The following is a 20,501-nucleotide window of genomic DNA, read 5'->3' on the forward strand; positions in this document are numbered from 1 at the left end:
CTGTAATTCTTTAAGGGATTTTTGTGTTTCCTCTTTAAGGACTTCTACCTGTTTAGCAGTGTTTTCCTGTGATTCTTTAAGTACTTCTTCCTGTTTAGCTGTGTTCTTCTGTATTTCTTTAAGTGAGTTATAATGCCGTTCTCAAAGTCGTCTACCAGCATCATGAGATATCATTTTGAATCCAAATCTTGCTTTTTGGGTGTGTTGGGGTATCCAGGACTGGCTGAGGTGGGAGTGCTGGGTTTTGATGATGGTGAGCAGTCTTGGTTTCTGTTGGTAAGATTCTTAGGTTTGNCTTTTGCCATCTGGTAATCTCTGGTGTTAGTTGTTATAGTTTTCTCTGGCTGGAGCCTGTTCCTCATGTGATTCTGTTAGCCTCTGTCAGCAATCCTGGGATTCCAGCTCTCTTCTGAGTCTCAGTGGTCAGCGTACTCTCTTCAGGCAAGCACTCCTCTTGCAGGGAAGGTGCACAGAGGTCTGGCATTCAGACCTGCCTCCTGGATGAAGATGAAGACCAGAAACAGGGCCTGTCCCAGAAGATGTGTTGCCTCTGCAGTCTGTGCACTCACCTGCACCGACTGGTCTCTGAGAGACCCAGAACACAAGATGCCTCCCTCACCTGCTCTGGAGGTCAGTGGAGGTCAGAGCCATCGCAGGTGGTCAACTCTCCTCTGGCAGGGAAGGTTCCCTGATGTCTGGAGTGGGAAACAGGGGTCTGTCCCAGAAGCTGTGTAGCTTCTGCCTGTCCCAGAAGCTGTGTCACTTCTGCAGTCCACTCGCTCACCCTCTGCAGTCTGCTTGCTGACCTGTGCAGATTGGTCTCAGAGGGACCCAGGGACAAGATGGATCCCTCACCTGCTCTGGCTTTCAGATACCTCCTGGGCAACCACCTCTCCTCTGGCAGGGAAGGTGCCTGGATGTCTGTAGCCCAAAACAGGTCCTGTCCCAGAAGCTGTGTAGCTTCTGCAGTCTGCTTGCTCACCCTCTGCAGTCTGCGAGCTGATCTGTGCAGATTGGTCTCAGAGCGATCCAGGATCAAATGACTCATTTTCAATGATTACTTTTCAGATCCTATAAAAACCGAAGTAGGTTTGTGGGGACAAGTTTCAGATATGTGCATGCACAGTCTAAATAGTTTGACATTGTTATTATGCTTAGATTGGATGCTTGACATTTAGATTAATTACATTTATGAGAAAATGCATAAGGGAATCTACTCATCTTCACACTTTTGATTTAACATAGTAATTAGTAATTCAACTTAGACGTGCAATACAGTAATTAGGCCTCTGTGCAGTCCATTCACAGACACAGGGTCTTCAGGATTGGATGTCACTACACTTGTTGGTAACATAGTATGATGTGTGGTTGTTTATAAATAGCTAATCAACGAATGATTCCTGAGATACCAAAAGAATAGCGGGCTGAGAAGGGATGTTCGTTGTGATGTCAGGATGGTGTGATTCTGAGAGAGAGGTTCTGCTTGCTGGCATAGTTGATGAAGATTTCTTCGAAGACTCCATGGCTGAACGCCACAGTGACATAAAGATGTTTACAGAAACGGCTTTGAAACAAATCTAGTAAAGTTTTATTTTGGGTTTTCTGTTTGCCCAACGATTGTGTAACTTTAAACAATGCTATGATTACTTTAGATAGTGGTTTAATGTGTGATACCATGCTGACAAGTGCAGGTCAGTATCTTTATTCCCCCCAGCCTGCTCATCAATTTAGTTAATTCTGTGGGGTCAAGTTAATAAACTTCACACCGAATGACAATGTATTCTTTTTTTTTTTCTTTTTAAATCTATTCCCTCATGAAGACAGCAGAGCACCAACTTTTGAAGGAAAGACATTTGGTTTTAAATTCTGATATACAGTCTGTATAGATTGTCTGCATACAGCCATAGATTGTCATCAACTAAACATCTATGAACCTAGTCTCTTTCTTTATTCCACTTCTAGGGTTGGTTTTTTAAACAAGCAGCGTATAGAGTGCCAGGCAGACCTTGAGTCTAGGCCTACTGAAGCTTCTGTTTTTGTGACTGCATATACTCCCTTCTGCTTTTGTCAATAGTTCTCTCATTAATCTCTTAATCACCAGGCTGACCTTTCACAGACTTTCACAGACTTTTTACAGAGAATGATGCTCTCCTTGTAACTCTCCTTAGCTGAGCACCTGCAGTACAGTCTTTCTCTCCTTCAAGCATTGTCTCAAATATTTGGTATTCCATAAGAAAATAGAAACTTTGAAAATAGACTTTAAGTACAAATGAAAGGCCACACTCATTTACTCTAATTTCCCCACCTGACGATAACTTCTTACCTTTTCCCAATGTGTAGGCTTGTGCTACTAGACACACTCAAATGAGCAGTTATATGTCTTAAAGAAGAATTAAATATAAGATTCTTTTAAATGTGTCTTTAGTTCACCAGATAAAATATTTACTTATCAGTTGATAAAATTTCTGTCTTACTCAAGCTATATTCAAGATAAGTATCTTAATACTAAGGCTTTTTTAGGAAATGTTCCATCCCAGTACTTTTTTTCGAAACCAAAAACTCATCTCTTGCTTTAACAAAGCTATTCTAGTTAGAGGTTAGAAGGGTGATATTCTATTGAGTTTAAAGATGGATTGAGCATCCGACACAAGCCAAACACTGTTCACAAATTGAAAATTCTGGGATGAGTAAGACAACATGCTTTTCAGAAAGGTTAATTGTTTACATAAAACTGTTTATAATTAATTAAAAACAACCAAAATAAAGCAGCACATTAAATTCTTTAGCTTACCCATGAACCAAGTACTAAGCCATAGAGAGAGGAAGATATTTAACTTGATTATTAAAAAGTTAGACATTTTCATACTACTGAGGAAATAAGGAGTGCTAAAGAGAATATATTGAGGAGAAAAGCCAAAGTACTTTGGACAGAGGATCAAGCAAAATGAAAGACCTCCTGTCATCAAATGCTGTGTTGATTCAGTTTTGTTAGTGGACAGAGAAGACAGGTAAATTCCAAGAAAACAAGCTGAGACAATCACTGCATAGGAACATGATAGTATATATGATGTACTCTCAACTCTTACAGAGGAGTTTTTTCTCCTTCAGATTAACACAAATACTTTTGTTTGCTTGTTTGTCTCGTTTTCTATTTTATGGTCTTAATGTAATCAATGTCCATTCTCCAGCTAGTCAGACCAGATGATATTGATTAGCATTATGTCTAATTTAACTACAGCAACATGTCTTTTATTGGATTAAAAAAGTATACTTTGACTTTTTCAAAATCATTTTATTCTAAAGTATATTAATTTCAGTAGTCTTTATAAATGGTCTTATCAATACGGACTAGCAGTTTTGGTCCGGATAGCATAAAGAGTGTATATATAAATGATAACTTCTGCTTCCAACACTAGAAGCAAATGATAAAAGGTAAAGTTTTACAGATATTGGACTTGAAAACAAAGTTAATAAGCTGCAAATATCTAAAACCACAATCTGGTTGCAATGACTAGGCCTAAAAATGTTGAATGGGACACTTGGAAATAGAGTCAGTGGGCTTATTAATATGTGATGCCTAAGAGTTGAAATTATTCTTAACTAAGATAGTTTGTCATATGCAAGGATTGCAGATTATGAGTCTGATTATGAGTGTGAGACTATTATCTCATACAATAATGTGATACAGAGCAATGAGAGGACCAAGATATCCTTGTTTAGCTGTAGAAACTTGGTTCTGTTGTCCATTAGCTTAGTGTTGCAATTTGTTGTCAGGGCTATCATAGTGAGGAAGGGAATATTTTAATTATTTGATAATAAATTTATTTATCATGCTAAGTGATAACTAAAAATTCAAAGAGTTAAAAGGCCTCATGATAGCTGAGAAATAGAGGAAAGATTCCTTTCATGGAAATATGCTTGTAATTTATGGTTGTAAAGCATGCTAGCAAACTTTTCTTAAGGAAGAAAAATGTTCATGCATGCCAGTTACCCCAGCACTAGGGGGGCAAAGTTAGGAAAACTGTGAATTCGAGGCCAGCTTGGGTTATGTAACTAACAAGGCAATGTTCACAAACAAACAAAAATAGCAGCAACAAAAAACAAGCAAACAAATGAAATCAATTTTATGGGAAAGCCTAATATTTCTGAATAACATTAAAATAATCATGAGGTAAAAGGGCAGGCAGAAAAGGGAAATAATCCAGCATGGATAGCATTAGTCACTTAATAAGTAGAGAATAACTTGGACCAGATGTTAGAGTAGGCTCTTCTGACTCTCCCCCTTTCAGGAGTACCCTCAGGAAGGTATCTGCAAACAGGTGGACAGGACCACTGCTAATGTCACAACATTTAGCAGCATGCATTGGGAAGGAGGTATAGGAAGGAAGCTTCACCCACCCCACCCCTAGCCCCAGGCAGTGTGGTGCTGTGGTTATCACCTCCAAAGAAAGGGGCACATAGGACCTTAGCACAGTTTATCTCATACCAGCTAACGTCATAACTCTGGGGAAGGGACTGGTGATGATGGGAGGGAGGAGATAGGATTTGAAGGGAGAAAAGAGAGGGAGAGGGTGGAGAGAGATATTTAGTGTCTGGGTATGAAACTGCCAAATAGCAAGGTTAATTTAAAAGGAAAAATAAAATTAAAGAAAACATTGATACTCACTGAACTAAATACTATAAAAGAGAAATACACATTGCATGGTTCCTGACTATACTCCTTTCTTACTTTGTAATCGTTTACTACCAAGCAAGCATCTTTTCTTTTATTCTTCTATTATAATCCTAGTAGTTGCAGAATTCAAGATGAAGTTTTTTATTCATGATGTATATATTTTTCTAGAAGTATTGAAGTATGGCTATTGCCCTGTAAATAAAAATTCCTTGCTGGAACCTGAGCCTGGTTCTATATGGCCAACCTACAGCCTTAAAGAATATATACTTTTTGTTTCCAAGTCACCAAATTGGTGATTTCTTAATTCTAACATCCCAAATATATAAGGTAATTTTTTTCATTATGATATAAATATTTTGTCATGAAAATCCCTTTCTAGTATTGTCCCGAGCTATCGTTCTCGCCGGCAAGAACACACTCGGACAACTAGAATCTTCTGCAGCAAAAAGCTTTATTGCTTCTTCAGGAGGGAAGACCCCGACCCCAGAAAATGGCATTGCTTATATAGCCCTCAGCCATGGCGTTTCAGCACCTGATGTGGCGTGTCAGCTCCTGATTGGTTGCTCGCCCATCACCCCATTACTATGCCCCTAGATGGGCAGTGACTAGGAGTGAGTTCACTCTCGCACCTGCGTACAAGGCTTGTTTACTAGTTAGGCACAGCGGAAGCCAGCACCATCTTATAATGGCGATTGCTCATAGCATGGCTCTCCACATAGTATTCATATTGTTTAAAAAGTATTTGTTTTTCTCTAGACAAAGTTTAACTATTCCTTATCAGTAAAACTCACTCATTTCTCCTTTCAATTGATTCATTCATTAAATAAAGTAATTGTTCTCAACAACTATTATATGCTAGGCCGTTACTACTTGCTGTTTATAAAACTTTGCATGCTATCAGCAAGTAACCAGACACCCTCAAAATTAAAGACCCATGGGAAAGACTTACAATTAGTAAGAAAGAAAGAAAAAAAAACCAAACAAACAATGTGAGTCTAACCCTGAAAAAATCAACATCAAAAACACTGGTGTGTGAATTACAGAGTAACCACACACACATGAGCATGAGGATAAAACTGGTGTGTGCAGTGTTACATAGAAACCACACACAGGTGAGTATAACTACAGTTGTTACTTCTCATATGTGAAAATAATCTTTGGCACTAATTTTCAGGTTTCTGTGAGTGTGTTCCAAAATTAAGTACAACAGAACTAAGAAAAATGTACTCAGATAAGTATAAGTTTATAGTGTTTAAAGAATACTACCAATGGGGATTCCAAAATCAATTTTTTTTCATTTATGAATGAAAAAAAACAGTTTAAAACTCATTTTCTTAATGAATAATGCAACATTATTAAGCATGATCTATATTGTTTTGAAAGACACAATATAAAGAATGCACAATATTACATGAGTGACTTACTTGACATCACAATGACATAAAATTATATTGAAAAAATTAAAAAATAATTTAATTCCCTTTAGTATATCTTTTTCTTCTTAAAATTGATAAATATTTTTTAAATGTGTTTCATCTTACACTTCCAGCTAACAGCCCATCACTGAGAGAAGTCAGGTCAGGGCCTCAAACAGGGCAGGGATAGTGAGACAGGAGCTGATGCAGAGGCAGGGATACTAAGATAGTAGCTGATGCAGAGGCAAGGATACTGAGACAGGAGCTGATGTAGGGCAGGGATACTGAGACAGGAGCTGATGCAGGGCAGGGATACTGAGATAGGAGCTGATACAGGGCAGGGATACTGAGACAGGAGCTGATGCAGAGGCCATGGAGAAGCATTGCTTTTCAGTGTCTTGTCCATGGCTTTCTTTGGTTTCTTAGAGCACCCAGGACCACCAGCCAAGGGATGGCACCACCCACAGTGAGCTGGGTCCTCCTGCATCAATCATTAACCACTAGAATGTACCCCATGCTTGACCATGAGAATATTGAAGGAATATTTTATCAGCTGAGATTTTCTTTCTCAAAATGATTTTAGCTTATGTCGAAGTTGGCATAAAAAGTAGGCAGCATAATTGACTCCTTGTCAGAGTGGCTCCCGAATTACTATTAACCTACAGCCCTTTCATTTTTGCTTATATCCAAGATCTCATACTAATACTAAGAGCACAATATAGAAATATTCCAAACTTCAAATTTCCCAGTTCTTAAAAGTATAAGCACTTTAAAAGTTTGGTCTCTTTAAAACATCCGAAGTTTCTCTAAAATATTCAAAGCCTCTCTAAAATTTCAAAGTCCAATAAAAAATGTGTTGCATAGATTCTTATTTCAGTGGGAGGTAGAATCAGGGCAGAGTTAAAAATCAAGGCAAAGGCAAGCCAAGCTTATCTGTGTTAAACGTTCAGTGCTTGATATCTTGGACCCACTCACTGCCCTCTGGGTTCCTAAGGACCTCAGTCACTTCTAAGTCTGCCCTCGGCAGCACACACATGATGTCACCTAGGCTCCTGTCTTTGGTAGACATCCCATGGTATTGGCATCTCCAAAATGCTGGGGTCTGGCCTCCTACTGGGCTACAGCTTCACCAAGAGCCTCTTCTGGGATCTCTCCAGGGTTGTGAACCTGTCACATGGTACCAGACCTCACCTTCTCTCCTTGACCCCTTTAATCCTGCGGCTTCAACTTTTGCTGAGGCCGTCTGTTCTTCAGTAGTCTCTCCTGTCCTCTCTCCTTGCAGCCTCTCCACTTTGATCCTCAAATATCTGGATGGCTGCCTGGAAAATTAAACTGAAAAATTTCATGACAATGTTGACAACCTTTATGGCTTGCTTTAAATTCCCATTCTTCAGAACACTTTTTTCCCCAAAGAAAGTATAGTTAAGGCATAGTATTACAATTTTATATTGACAAGATGCTATTACAAAAGGTGACAGTTTCCTTTGTTGTTGTTGTTGTTGTTCATTTTTGCATATAAATTAATACTACAACCTACCTGCAGAGGCATTGCAGGTGTGGCTGCCGTGTCACATGTGTGTCAGTAGGTGGCAGACAGGAGAGAGGCTATGTCTAAGCTCAATGTTCTGACCTGTAAACATTGGAGTAATTAGTATCCTACATTCCTTGAAGATTACGAGCGCCATGGGGCCTGGATAGGAAGCCTGAGACCACAACCATTTGGGCATTGCATAGGCCTGCAGGGAATGGAGGGGCAGACAGTGCCTGAGATGACCCCTTCCCAGGTACTGTAGCACAGTCGGTGCATAGCACTCCTAAGACCATCCCTGAGATGACCCCAGACACACAGACACCCCAGGTCCTAAGAAGAGCAAGAGAGTGGCAAGGGAGTGATGGAGAAATGGAAGAGCAAGAGAAGCAGAAGAATGTGGGCACAATGGAGAGAGGCAGAACTGGAGACTCAAGGGTAGTGAGGTTAAGGAGGTTCTGGCCAGTCTGCCACTGGGGACCATGTCTGGGTCCACTGCTCTGCAGCAACAGAAGTCTGTCATCATCAAAGGCCCAGGTGGACACCTCTGGGCTGGGCTGCCACCCTGGGACTGAGGGTTGTTTAGACTGACCCCACCCCTCACCTGGGCATCATGGAGAGCTGGCCCTGAAGGCCTGAGTGCAGGAGAACTGACTCCACCCCTATCCAGCTGCAGGTCTCCAGAGAGCAGCCTGGGAGGATCTGTGGGTGAGACAGCCCCTGAGCACGCAAGAGTGGGAGACCTGCATTATTACTCATTTCCTGTGTAGTAGGGTTGGCCAGGGAGAGATACACTCTCCCTTCTTGCCCCTCACCACCTGCAGCATGTGGGAGACCTGGCCATGAGGTCATGAGAGCAGAAGTCCCTGAGCTAAACCTGGGAGAGTTGGCCCTGCTACTTGTTTGCCAAGCGGTGACATGGACAAAAGAGAGATGGCAATCCACCTCACCCCCTTACTACCCATGGCAGACAGGAGAGCAGACCCCAAGACTATCAGAGTCGTAGATGTCCCTCATTCGTTGCAGGTTTTGGGAGAGCAGGCCCTGTACCTTGCCTAGGTAGCACAGGATATCCAAGAGGAGTCCCAGTGAGGTTCCAGTATTGCTAGAATAGCAGAAGCCAGAGGCCTCATACTAGATCAATAAGTCCTTGCAAACAAATGAATATTTGGGAGCAAAGAAATGTGGAAAAAAATGTGGAAACACTGTGACACACTACAGTTTCCACAGGGAGAGACTTGTTTTCTATAACCTCTGTTGGTAGGGCCGTTGCAGGGGTGAAGGGTGGTAGGGGAAAATGAGTGGGATTGGGGTTCATGATGTCAAATTCGAAAATAATCAATAAAAAGTTGAAAGAAATTGCAAGTAATCTGAGCATATATACTACCAGACCAATGTTGCATACATACTACTGATCATGCTGATACACCATATGTCTTCAGAATGATCAGTTTCAGCTGCCGAGCTTATATTACATATATCCTAGTTGTGTTTTTCTCAGTTTGACAAAAGCTAGAGTCATTTGAGAAGAGGGAACCTTAATTGAGAAAATTCTCAACCAAGTTGGCTTAAAGGCAATCCTATGTGGCATTTTTGTCAATGAATGGTTGCTATGGGAGGGCCCATCCCACTGGTGACCTAGACTGGTAGTCATTGATGATATAAGAAAGTGGGGTGAGCAAACCATGGGGAGCAAGCCAGTGTGCAGTCTCCTCCATGCCTTCTGCTTCAGGTCCTGACTCCAAGTTCCTGTTCCTGCCTCCCTCTAGTGATAGGCTGTAAGAAGTAAACCCGCTCCTCCTAAGGTTGCTTTGGATCATGAGGCTTTGTCATAGCAGGAGAAACTCTAGCAAAGACTACACGATCTATTTATATTTGCCATCTATATAAAATCATCTAGGAAACCGAATAAACCAAGTCTAGAACTGTAAGTGTGAAACAAGAATATAAACTTCATTCACCAAATGAGATCCCCTGAAACACTGTAATATAGCAGTCACAGATATCTACCCCAGGGCCAGGTCAGAGTCTGTTGAAATGAGCTCTGTTGCAAACTTCTTGTGTATGTTAATCCGTTCACTGGTCAGTTCCACTATGGGTAAATTTAAGACACTATTATGTCACCATATATGGCTTGAAGATACAATGAAAAGAGTGCATGCTCTGTTTCATAAATGCTTACTAATTTTTTGAGTGTTCAAAAAAGTCTACCTTAGCTTCAGTTAGAGTAAAGGAATCTGGTCCTGAGTATTGCTCTTGAGGTTGAAGATAGATATGACTAACACACTTTTTATGGTTGGCAGTGACTAGAGCATGGGTATACTCTCAGAAGTACAGTCACATTGCATTTAGAGATTGGATTGTAGTTTGAGAAGATAGCACCATGAACTTCCAGTACTCTTTGTTTCATTATATTCTGATTGACAAAGAGTTCCATCTAGTGATTGACAGATTAAGTAGAATTTGCTGAAATATAAAACATGTGACTCTTTCTCTAACATGAAATGAATAATTTGGACCTAGTGAAATAACTGTAATATTATGTAGTTCACTTAAGTCATTAGAAATAATTTTCATTCTGCCTCCTAGAGGAATCCAATAAAAGGAATTAAGTGTATGATACGACGTCTAATCCAAAGATTGTACTTTTGTTAATATATGCAGTGTATCTTGATCTAGCTTTATAATGTGGTCTAACTTATCTGTAAACCATAAAGTTCTGTGACTTAAAATTTTAAAGTATGAAATGACTTTAGTGCTGCTTATAGATTTTTTTTTTAGTTTGTAATGCCTCAGGCACTAATTTGTTCCTGCTTATACTGAACTTAACTGAAGTAGAGTCAAGCTGAAGACAGCTTCCATAGGCTCTGTCTGTGCAGTGGTCCTCTGAGGGCTGCAGAATGAAATCTCCTTGTGAGTTAAGAATTTATTTATTAAGAATCTAGAGTCTGTTTGTAACTTTTCTCTTTTTGTTCTTGATATAAACAGCTGTTCTATAGTACACAGCTAATTGCAGTCTCTTACTCTGGATCCTTTATTATTAACTGATATTAGTACTGAAGAAAATAGTTTAAGTCTTAAATTGAGTGAAAATGTGAGTGAAAATGTGAAAATTTTATAAAAAAACCTATTGTGAATTCAAAACAAAGGTGTCTGCAGTCTGGTCCCCACAGTGGTGGTGATCTAGTGATGGCATATCGCCTGCTGAATCTGCTCTCATGTTTATTATGAATTCCAAACTGGCACAGTCTCTTTATCTTCTCTAACTTATTCTTGCATGTGAAATTAATGAGTGAAACATAAATACACAGTTAATAGATTATCTTCTTATTTTATAATGTTTAGTTATCTTCCTATGTTTGTCTCCAGATTTCTCCCAGGTAATGCAAAACTGTAACTTGCTAGAAACAAATGTGGGTGACACATGTGAGTGTTGACTACAATGACAAGCACTCATTTGTTACATCTAGAATTGTAAAAGTCACAATCTCTCATTGAATTCCATTACTTTAGGCCACCCTACAACATATGGCCCATTGATACCTTTTCGTTTACACATTCGATAGTAATAAAAATGATAGATTGCCTGGAAGGACTGTCAATGTATTCACCAGTAGTTAAACCATGAGGAGTGAATCTTATTAGCACTGTTCAATTAACAAAGAATCCCATGCTATTTTCAAAATGCCAAATCTTTCGAGGACAGTTGTCATATAACCATCGTACTAACATTTCTCGAACAGTTTAAGAAATAAAAACATAGCTAATTCCTCTAATTTCAGCTACATGGAGTCTGAGAGACAGTGAGACCATAAGTTGAAAGGCAAGTAGGTGACTTAGCAGAACTGTATTTCAAAATAAAAATAAAAGGAGTTGAGAATGTAGCTCAGCAGCAGAGTACATACAAACGCATTCTGGAAGGTCTTGGCATTGGTCAGTCCTTATTATAGATAGATGATGTATGTATGTATGTATGTATGTATGTATGTATGTATGTAAGGATGGGTAGATTGATCATGTTGTGGTTTGAATAGGTATGGCCCCCATAGACTCATGTATTTGAATGTTTGATTATAGGGAGTGGCACTCTAGGTGGGTGTGACCTTGTTGGAGTAGCTATGGCCTTGGAGGAAGTGTACCACTGTAGGGGCAGGCTTTGATATCCCCTATTCTTAGGCTTTGCCCCGTGTGGTACACAGTCTCATTCTGCTGCCTTCGGATCAAAATGTAGAACTTTTGAGTTCCTTCTCCAGCATTATATCTGCCTGGATGCTGCTATGCTTCCCACATGGTGAAAACTGACTAACCCTCTGAAGCTGTAAGCCAGACTCAATTAAATGCTTTCTTTATAGGAGTTTCCCTGGTCATGGTGTCTTCACAAGAATAAAACCCTAATTCAGACAGACAGACAATCAGACAGACAGGAAGAAATCAGGCTCACATTCTGAGATTCCATTCCTTCAGAGGTACAGATAGGGATTAGAGAAGAAGAAAAGTATCATTTGCTGGCACAGTTGATCAGCTGACTCATCGTTCACATGTCCTTGACCTTAACATGGGAATTCATCTCTCATTAGATGCCGTAGCTGGGCTATCCCCAAAATTTCCCGTCTGACATTAAAGTTCTGTCTGTGAGCAAATAAAGAATTTCATTTATAATGACTTGGAAATTTTTTCATTGGCCTAAGATTTACTTGTCAAAGGAAAGCAAGAAAAGAGGTACAAGTGGTACATTACGATTCATATTTGCTCGTAAGTAGGCGAATGCTATTCAGTAGTGGCTGTAGAAATATCAGGGTTTGACCAAATTCACTTAGAACAACCTTGTTTCTATTGTACAGGTTGAAGTCAGTTAAGAGATGAAATGGTTCAGTAGGAAAGATTGCTCAACATCAGTAGATCCTGGCATACTGTGCTTATGATTACATAATGCCATCTATGGAATGAGATATCCCCTAATGCAACAGGCAGGAAGGTATGGCTGCTGGACCATATCACCTTACTCTTCATTTGTGCAGAAACTATCTGCTAAACCATTCATTTGTGTAGGAAACTTTATATATACACATATTATTTATTTATTTAATTTATTGAGAAAGTATGCCTACTGTCTAACAGGCATAGGCAGTTAAGTATAAGCATTACATTACAAAAGGAGAAAATTTAATAAACTAACCAAAAAAAAAAAGTAGCTCGAGTCTCCAAACAATAAGTAAGAGTGTGGCCATCCACCAATAGTGCAGTTGTCTATGTTATAAATTACTTGTTTGTTCTGTAAATATCGGGTATCTAAGACCTGCTGTATTATATTCATTAAAAGGTAAAGGGGTGCTATGAAACAGATGATACCCCCTAAATGTTCCTCAAAGAAAGAAAGGGGGAGATGCCATTGTCAGCAAGATGTAGTGGGTGTAATTGAATGTACAGTCAAAAGGAGAAGTGATGGACATGTGTTTTTTCCCCCCTGAAAATACCCTTACTTTGGAAAGAAATGGCTGTCAGTGACTGTGCATTCCCTTGACAAATTATACTGTGCTCCACAATGGCAGCATTTGTCTTTGGTCTGTGGACCTAGGACATTCCCCACTGATGGGACCTTTTCCTATCCAGGTAATAATAAAGTGGTCAGTCATGCAACCAAAAGATCAAGTTTAAAGTCAAAATTAAAGAAGAATTCCCAGCACTCTAGCATTTCATGTCGTGCAGAGCTCTCAGCAGCGGGCTTGTTTAAATGTCATAAGTATGCAAATGGACTTCCAGGTTGACATGAAAGATATATGCTGGTAAGGTAGCGTGTTCCACAGAGCAGAGAAGAACAAAAACACTAGAACAAGCCTAATAGTGACTCAAAGAGTAATGGATGCCATGTAGCCTCTACATGTCCTCTAAAAACACGTGTTCCAGCAGTTCAACTAAAGGTCACAGTGTCTTACTCTGTGGGACCTCCCTGGACAAGCCACATTTACAGTGTAAAATAAGTCCCTTTTATTTCTTTTGAATTACAAAGTTGACTAACATGTCTAATTTCAAAAACTGATGTTTATAACAACAATTAAAATATAATTAATGCATATTAAGTGTATGTGAGGAAATGGTGGCTGTAGAAAACTTTGATGTGCTTAGAGTTCAGGGTCTCCGCAAATCTCATTTGCTCTGACATATTAGGGTGCTGAAGTGAAAGAGGCATGTTATTATCACACCTGTGCAGCAAACTAGTGGGACCAAGGCTGCTGGGTCAGAAACACCTGACATCAGTCTCCTGTCGATGGCTACTTGTCCTTTCAAGAACTTCTTTTATTCAGTTTCAGTGTTGTTCTGTCAAAGGGAGTTAATTTAGAACAAAGAGTTCCAACTGAGGAAATTCCAGAGACATTCAAAGATTGTGGTTCATCTTATTAATTTAGGTATTTTCAATGCTATAAGCTTTGAATCCAATTTAGCCATTTAAGGTTTTGTCATAGATCTCCCCATAAAAACAGAAGGTAGGTTGATCTGAAATTTGCAAGCAAATGAAGTAGTCTTGTTTCGAAGAGAGACAAAAAGGGGCTTTCTGAAATCAGAAACAATGGGACCAACCAGTTGAAGTGTTTAAAACATTTGTCTAAGACTGGAGGATATGAAGACAGTGTAATAGTTCACAACGTGGCTGACTGGCTGAAGTCTATAGCTTCTGGATTACCAAAATGATCCCATTTCCAGGGGGAAAATTTTATTCTTCTCCTTTAGTTTCTATTAAATTTGAGGTCCAATGATATCACTGTGAGCATATGACTTTGAATGTGTATACTAAAGATGGATGTATGCAGTGGAAGCTTTGAATTCCATGTGAAGTGGCTTTTCAGAAGTAGATTCTAGTGAGGGGTCCTTAGTACTAGGCATCAAACCTGTAGAGGGCTAATGGTAGGTCTTGTGGGCCCACATAGTTCTTCTGCAGGTGAGGTGGTACAAAAAGGACAATTGGGGTTTTGGTTTACTGTCTCACAGTGTGATCCCACACTGTGTTTCTAAACATCTATTGCAGTGAGCTAAAGAAACTAAAAACCATGTCCCTAAGCTCTTATATCAACAGTGGAAAACAAAATGTGATTCTACATATATGAGGTAGATTGTCATAAGCGAGGAAAAGGGACATGGGGAGCCATGGGTTAATGCACAGATTTCCAGGACAGGCTGATCAATGCTTTGTGGAGATGGCTGAAATATGGCGATGGCCCAAACAGCAGGGAATGCCCCTAATGCCATGCAAGTTTACACTGAACCGTGCTAAGCTTGAGTCATGACTATTTTATCACACTAAAAACCAAGACAGAACAACAAACAAAAAAGAAACACAAAAGAAAACCCAGTGGACCAGATGTGAGATCCTCCTGGTTCCGTGTGTTGGGTAACTACCTCATAGCCGTGTCCATTAAGCCTGCTTGATTTGTAGCATGCTGTGTGGGTGGTAAGTCCTCAGCACTGTCGGGAACTCCATGGGTGTGTCAGGACTGGCAGGAAATGTACCCTGGAGCAGGAGCCTATGACAGGCTGTTCCCATGATTCTTTGGCTTTCCTGACTGGGTGTTTCCCCTTCTCTCTTCAGTGCTCACCTGTGTCCAGGTGCCCCTCTGTTGGGACCTGACAGCAGTTACTCTAGGCAAACACAGCAGTTCTCAACAGAGTCCCTTTGTTTACTTGACTCAATAGCAGCTCCAACTCCTCTTCACATAGTTTTTTCAATGTGTGCTGAGGAATTCACACAATCATGTCTCAGGGTTAGTCCTGGGAATTTGATAATTCCTGGAAATTGGACTCCAGTGGTAACATTAGATATCACCTGTAATACTTGCTGAAATTCTGTAACTATAGTCTACTTTTGTTCTGTGTGTATTTTATGGTTATATTTCCCTCTTGTGTACATACTGCTTATATTCTGTCTCAGAGGGTTACTCAAGATTAACTAGTGTCTCCTGTGTATAAGAAATGACAGCATCTGTAGTTTATCATGGGAAACCATATCAATTTTCTTTGCTCAATCAAATCCAGATGAAAATATTGCATATTTCAGTGCAAGTGTTAAAGGAATATACTAAGAAAGTGCCTTGTCCCTGAATTAGTCTGGATAATAATATCCTTAATATAGATTTTAATATCAGTTATATTACATGAGTTTAAGAAGTTTTATTATTTGAATTAGTTATCTTGGACATCCAACAATTAGAAAGTGGTGGAGCAATTATACCTGTACTTGAAAAAACTATGAGTTATACAACTATATCTATCACATTCCAGCGATTACGAATAGGAGTGTCCAGTGAGGACAGCTAGTTATACAGTAATGTGCCAACTATGTTCCGTTTTATACAACCAAAGCCTGCGCACTGTGAATGATCTGTTACTACTACTGAGTGTAATTTAGAAATGTCCATGCCGAGTCAAGTGCACTTGTCCGTGGGCCTGAGTGAAACTACTACGGAAAGGTTTTTACCTTTATTTTTATAGCTATTTCCACTGTCCCACTGGTGATAATGAGTAAATATAGTTACCTCCCATTAAAAGCTAAAGAGTAAATGAATTTAGAATTGAGACTCAACTATTCTCCTTCGTAATTTTTCCCACTAAAAAGGATAATCTTCCTATCTGCCTGTGCATATTCTTCACTGCTCTGAGGAGCTCCTGTTCCTCTGCCTGATTCCGCACGCGTCATTTCCGGTGTGATGGTAACAGCAGCAGGGAAAGCGAGCATGCATCATAGCATTTCATGAAGATAGATCAGATGGGAAGAACGCTGGAAGAATTCCTGTGCTCCTTCCTTGAGTGTGTTCTGAATGGCATTTGAAGATTTTTACGCTGGAAACAGCTGGTTTCTCTGTAATGGCTCAACGTGTGACTCTGGGCTCATTGCCTAGCTTCACGAGGCAATGTTTTTCAGGATTCAATATGAAATGAATTAATATTTAAACTTAATTTATTCAATGAAAAAATAGGAAGAAATGTTAAATACAGATTATCTCTCCCTCTTTTCAGTAGCAGCTTTGCTTTACTCTCGCCCTCAATCCTAATGCCCACTGTCCCTCAGAAACACTGACTCTCCTTCCTTCCTTTCAGAGATCTGATTAATAAGATCTTTTTTTTTTCCTTTTTTCTGTATCAAAACACGGCAAGCCTTGGTAAAGCAAAATTCCTGGTCTTTTCCACCACTCCCTTCCAACATCTGCCACCTCGGTGAACGGTCTAATCACTCCCCCAGCTGTGCAAGGCTAACTCTTGTTTCCATCAGTGGACTCTCACCCTCACCGTGTGTGCTGTCTTCAGTCAGGCCTGGCTTTTTCAACTCCATTCCTCCTCCCACACTCATGGCTGACTAGCCCACCTTACTTTTAACATTCAATGCTTCCCCTTTCCTACATCTGTTCTTTGGGAAGTCATAAAATCAATCTCAACACTATAATTTGTATCTTCATTTCTCACTTGTCTTTGCATCAGATCTCCAGGAGTACCCTAAGCTGGGCAGCCTCTCTCCTATGCCTGGGCCCTGGCACACATAATCCGCACTTTCTTGCTTCATCACTGTATCAGTTGCTAAACCTTAAGATCTTAGTTCCAGGGTTTGTTTGTTTTTTTGTTTTTTTTTTTTTTTTGAAATGCTTTCCAAACTAGACAAATTTGCTTTTAGTTCTTAGTGTACCAAATACCTCTCCTTTGTTATTGCAATAGATAAAAACAAACATTTGTTTCTTGTAGTGACAATCCTGGAATTTTTGTTTCTTAAAAACCACAGAACTATTCTAAGTATGTTGTTTTGTTTCGATCCCAGGTGTGGGGATGTGGGGCCTGCTCTGGACTGTCCCCAGCAGCTGACTATGACTCACCTTGTGCTCTAGCAGAGGTGTGGTTTTGCCAGCTGCAGATAATTTTTGTGATTGTGTGACATTTAGAAATCTGGGAACTTTTTAGAGTATATCTAAGTGCTAAAGCCCAGAGAGGTGGACTTGGTGGTTATTGGTGGTTTTTGGAGTTTGGTTGTGGGTTTTTAGTAGTTGTGCTCAAAGGGAAAAAAAAGAAAAAAAACAAAGGGAAAGAAATTCGATTCAGGGATCTCTCTTTCTCCCCCCCCCCCCTTTGTTCTTCTTTCTCTCCTTTCTGGTGATGGGGGTGAAACCTGAGGTTTGGGGGTGGGGGGAGGATAAAGGATGGGAAAAAGAAGAATCTACAAGGTAAGGAAGGGCTGCTACAGTTTCTGTGAGTCGATTCTCTGTGTTGTATAGAAGAAATCTCAGATAGTTCATCCTTGCATTTCTAGTGATGATCGCCAAGAAGACTACAAGGGTTCAATGCATACTTATTGAATAAATGAATGAAGAGATTGATGCTCATGGAAATTCAGAAGTTTATCACTATTCTTTTGATAATTTGCAATTTTATAATATTCACCATATGAAATTGAGAGAAGTATTCAGATACTTAGAATAATAATTAGAGTAACAATATAAAGATGAAGGACACTGGCCTTCTTTGTTTAAGATGAAGCCTTTGACATGGGCAACTCATGCTTGCCAGTTCCCCCTTAGATCCTTACTCTCTATATATTTTTATGTATGCTGTCCTAGACAATTCTACACATGTCTTCATAATTATCTCTGCATGCTGATGTGAAAATGCTACTTTGACCATTTGTTACTTTAAGAATATTTTTCTGATTCTCACTGTAGGAAAATGACATAAAATTCAGATCTGAACCCCAAACCAAGTCTCGTCTTTCCTAAGAGCAGACTGCACATGTTGCAAAAGCCATCGTTGTCAGAGACACGTGGAGCCTTCTGAAATTTATCTGTTTATTGACAATGGTTTGTCTTGGTCTTTTTGCTGTGTTAGTAGAATGCCATGGTTGGGGAAACTAAAACAATTTTTATTTGGCACAGCTCTCAAAGATGTGACTACGACATCAATGTGCCAGCACAGTGTGGGTCTTCCAGAGAATGTCTCAAATGACTGGCTTCTATTGTGTCTCCAAAGGACGGGGATTTCCTGTAAGGATACTCATTCTATCCTGGGGCCACACTCGCTTTATCTAATTATCTCCCAAAGACCCTACTATCAAGAATCAGCTTAGCCCTTCAATATATAAATTTTTAGGGACACAAACATTTTATCTATAGCATGTATAGTAAACACACACACACACACATACATACATTCAGTTTTGAGAATTAGTAATGCTTTTCATATGACATAAAATATTCCATATTTCTACCTATACACTAAGTTAATCCTCTTTATGGTTTCATTGCAGTTCATTATATGGCTGTGTGATCATCCGTACAGTCACCTACTGGTGGTGACATGAAATTGGTTATAAATATATACACTTTACACTATGAGCATATAACATTGTATACATTTATATAGGAGAAATTGAACAAAGAAAATTTCATCTTTTAATGTTGTGAGCTATGATGAAAACTCTTTTCATGGAAGTTGAATTTTCTTATTCATGAGACTAAGAACCCTGAAGAGGGAGCACCAATTTCTATGGTAATGTGGCACTCCAGGTTGGGGCCCCTAGAATTTCTGGTAACAATCTGGGGAAACTGAGAATTTAGTATTTTAATTTGGCTGTCATATAACTTGGAGGATAAAGGATTAATAGAAGTCCTAGCAGCTAGCTGGGAAGCTACTGCGTCCCGTGTTAGCTGTGAGGTTGGGGACAGGTGCTTGCTTCTGTCACTTGCATTCTTTCTCTTGTACTCTCCTTGGTCCTTATGACTCAGGGTCAAGAGCCCCTTGTGCAATTTCTCATAAGCAGTAACAGGTGAAGCTAGGAAAAATGGTTCGTGCAAACATGCGCACAAAAGGTCTCCTTAGAACCTGTGTGTGCTCACTGGGGCTGGAGTTGTATTGATTTCTCTGTTAAGTGTCCAGAATTAGCTGGACCTTGACACGCATGTTTCTTTCAACTGTTTAGCTTTCAGAACGCAGCTTTTGAACACACTATTTACTGAGAAGGCAGCACCCTTCCTAAACGTGGTGGCATCTTTGAACCACAAGTTAATGAAAACGGAGGACTTTAACTGCCAAACCACAACAGTGCCTCCAGTGTCTGTCATCTTGCTTTGAGCTGGTGCAAAGGCATGTGTTTTGCATCTGTATTAGAGAGGTTAGCCTTGACATTCCTTCATCCCATGCAATATTTGTTAAATAAAAGGAAAAGAAAGGGGGAGGCATGCTTCACCCAGATGTGATATTTAGTCAGCTTGGAAATTCTTCCCCTTGCCTTTCCTGTCACAACCCAGCACTCACCAGCACTGGCCTCCTGCATCCAATTAAAATCGATGATTGCTGGTGACTTATTATCCAGATTCCTAATCAGCTAATTACAATAGACCTACTGTGCAGAACAAGAGTACTACATTACAATTGGATGGAAGCTTTATTCTTTGTTTCATGTTTACAAAATCAATTTAATAACTGCTCTTCCATGAGCCACTGGCATTTGTAAATATTTTTAAAGGGTAAGAAAATCCCCGAATCTTTTTTCAACTTTTATGAGAAGACAAGGTCACGTGTCAAAACCTGATCATATTTACTTTTGCAAACCCACACACATTTGTTGTTCTTGGTAGAAACCACTGTCTTCTCTCAATCCGGCTTCATCGTCTGTAGGAAAACTCCATATGGGACTTTGTTCTTCCCACCTCCTGCTTTCTTCCTTCTTATGAAACACCTCTTCTTGCTCCTGTTCCCTGTCCCCTTTTCTCATTTCTCTTCTCTCTTAAAAATGCAAATCAAGAAAAGAAAATACCTAATAAAAATAAATAAATAAATAAATAAATAAAAGTGTAAATCATATTTACTTCTTTTTTTTATATTTTTATTACATATTTTCCTCAATTACATTTCCAAT

The 20,501-nt window shown here is 39.6% G+C and overlaps 1 protein-coding gene and 1 non-coding gene across 2 annotated transcripts in view; both read left to right on the top strand.

Moving 5' to 3' along the window:
• Cfap299 (cilia and flagella associated protein 299) overlaps positions 1-20,501 on the top strand; it is a 477,978-nt gene that overhangs the window by 207,952 nt on the left and 249,525 nt on the right. The gene's annotated exons all lie outside the window — the stretch shown is intronic.
• LOC115031200 lies at positions 7,623-7,753 on the top strand. Its single transcript, XR_003836819.1, has one exon. It is a non-coding gene; the product is annotated as a small nucleolar RNA SNORA17 (small nucleolar RNA).

This window comes from Mus caroli, chromosome 5 (assembly GCF_900094665.2).
Source record: "Mus caroli chromosome 5, CAROLI_EIJ_v1.1, whole genome shotgun sequence".
NCBI classification, from domain to species: domain Eukaryota; kingdom Metazoa; phylum Chordata; class Mammalia; order Rodentia; family Muridae; genus Mus; species Mus caroli.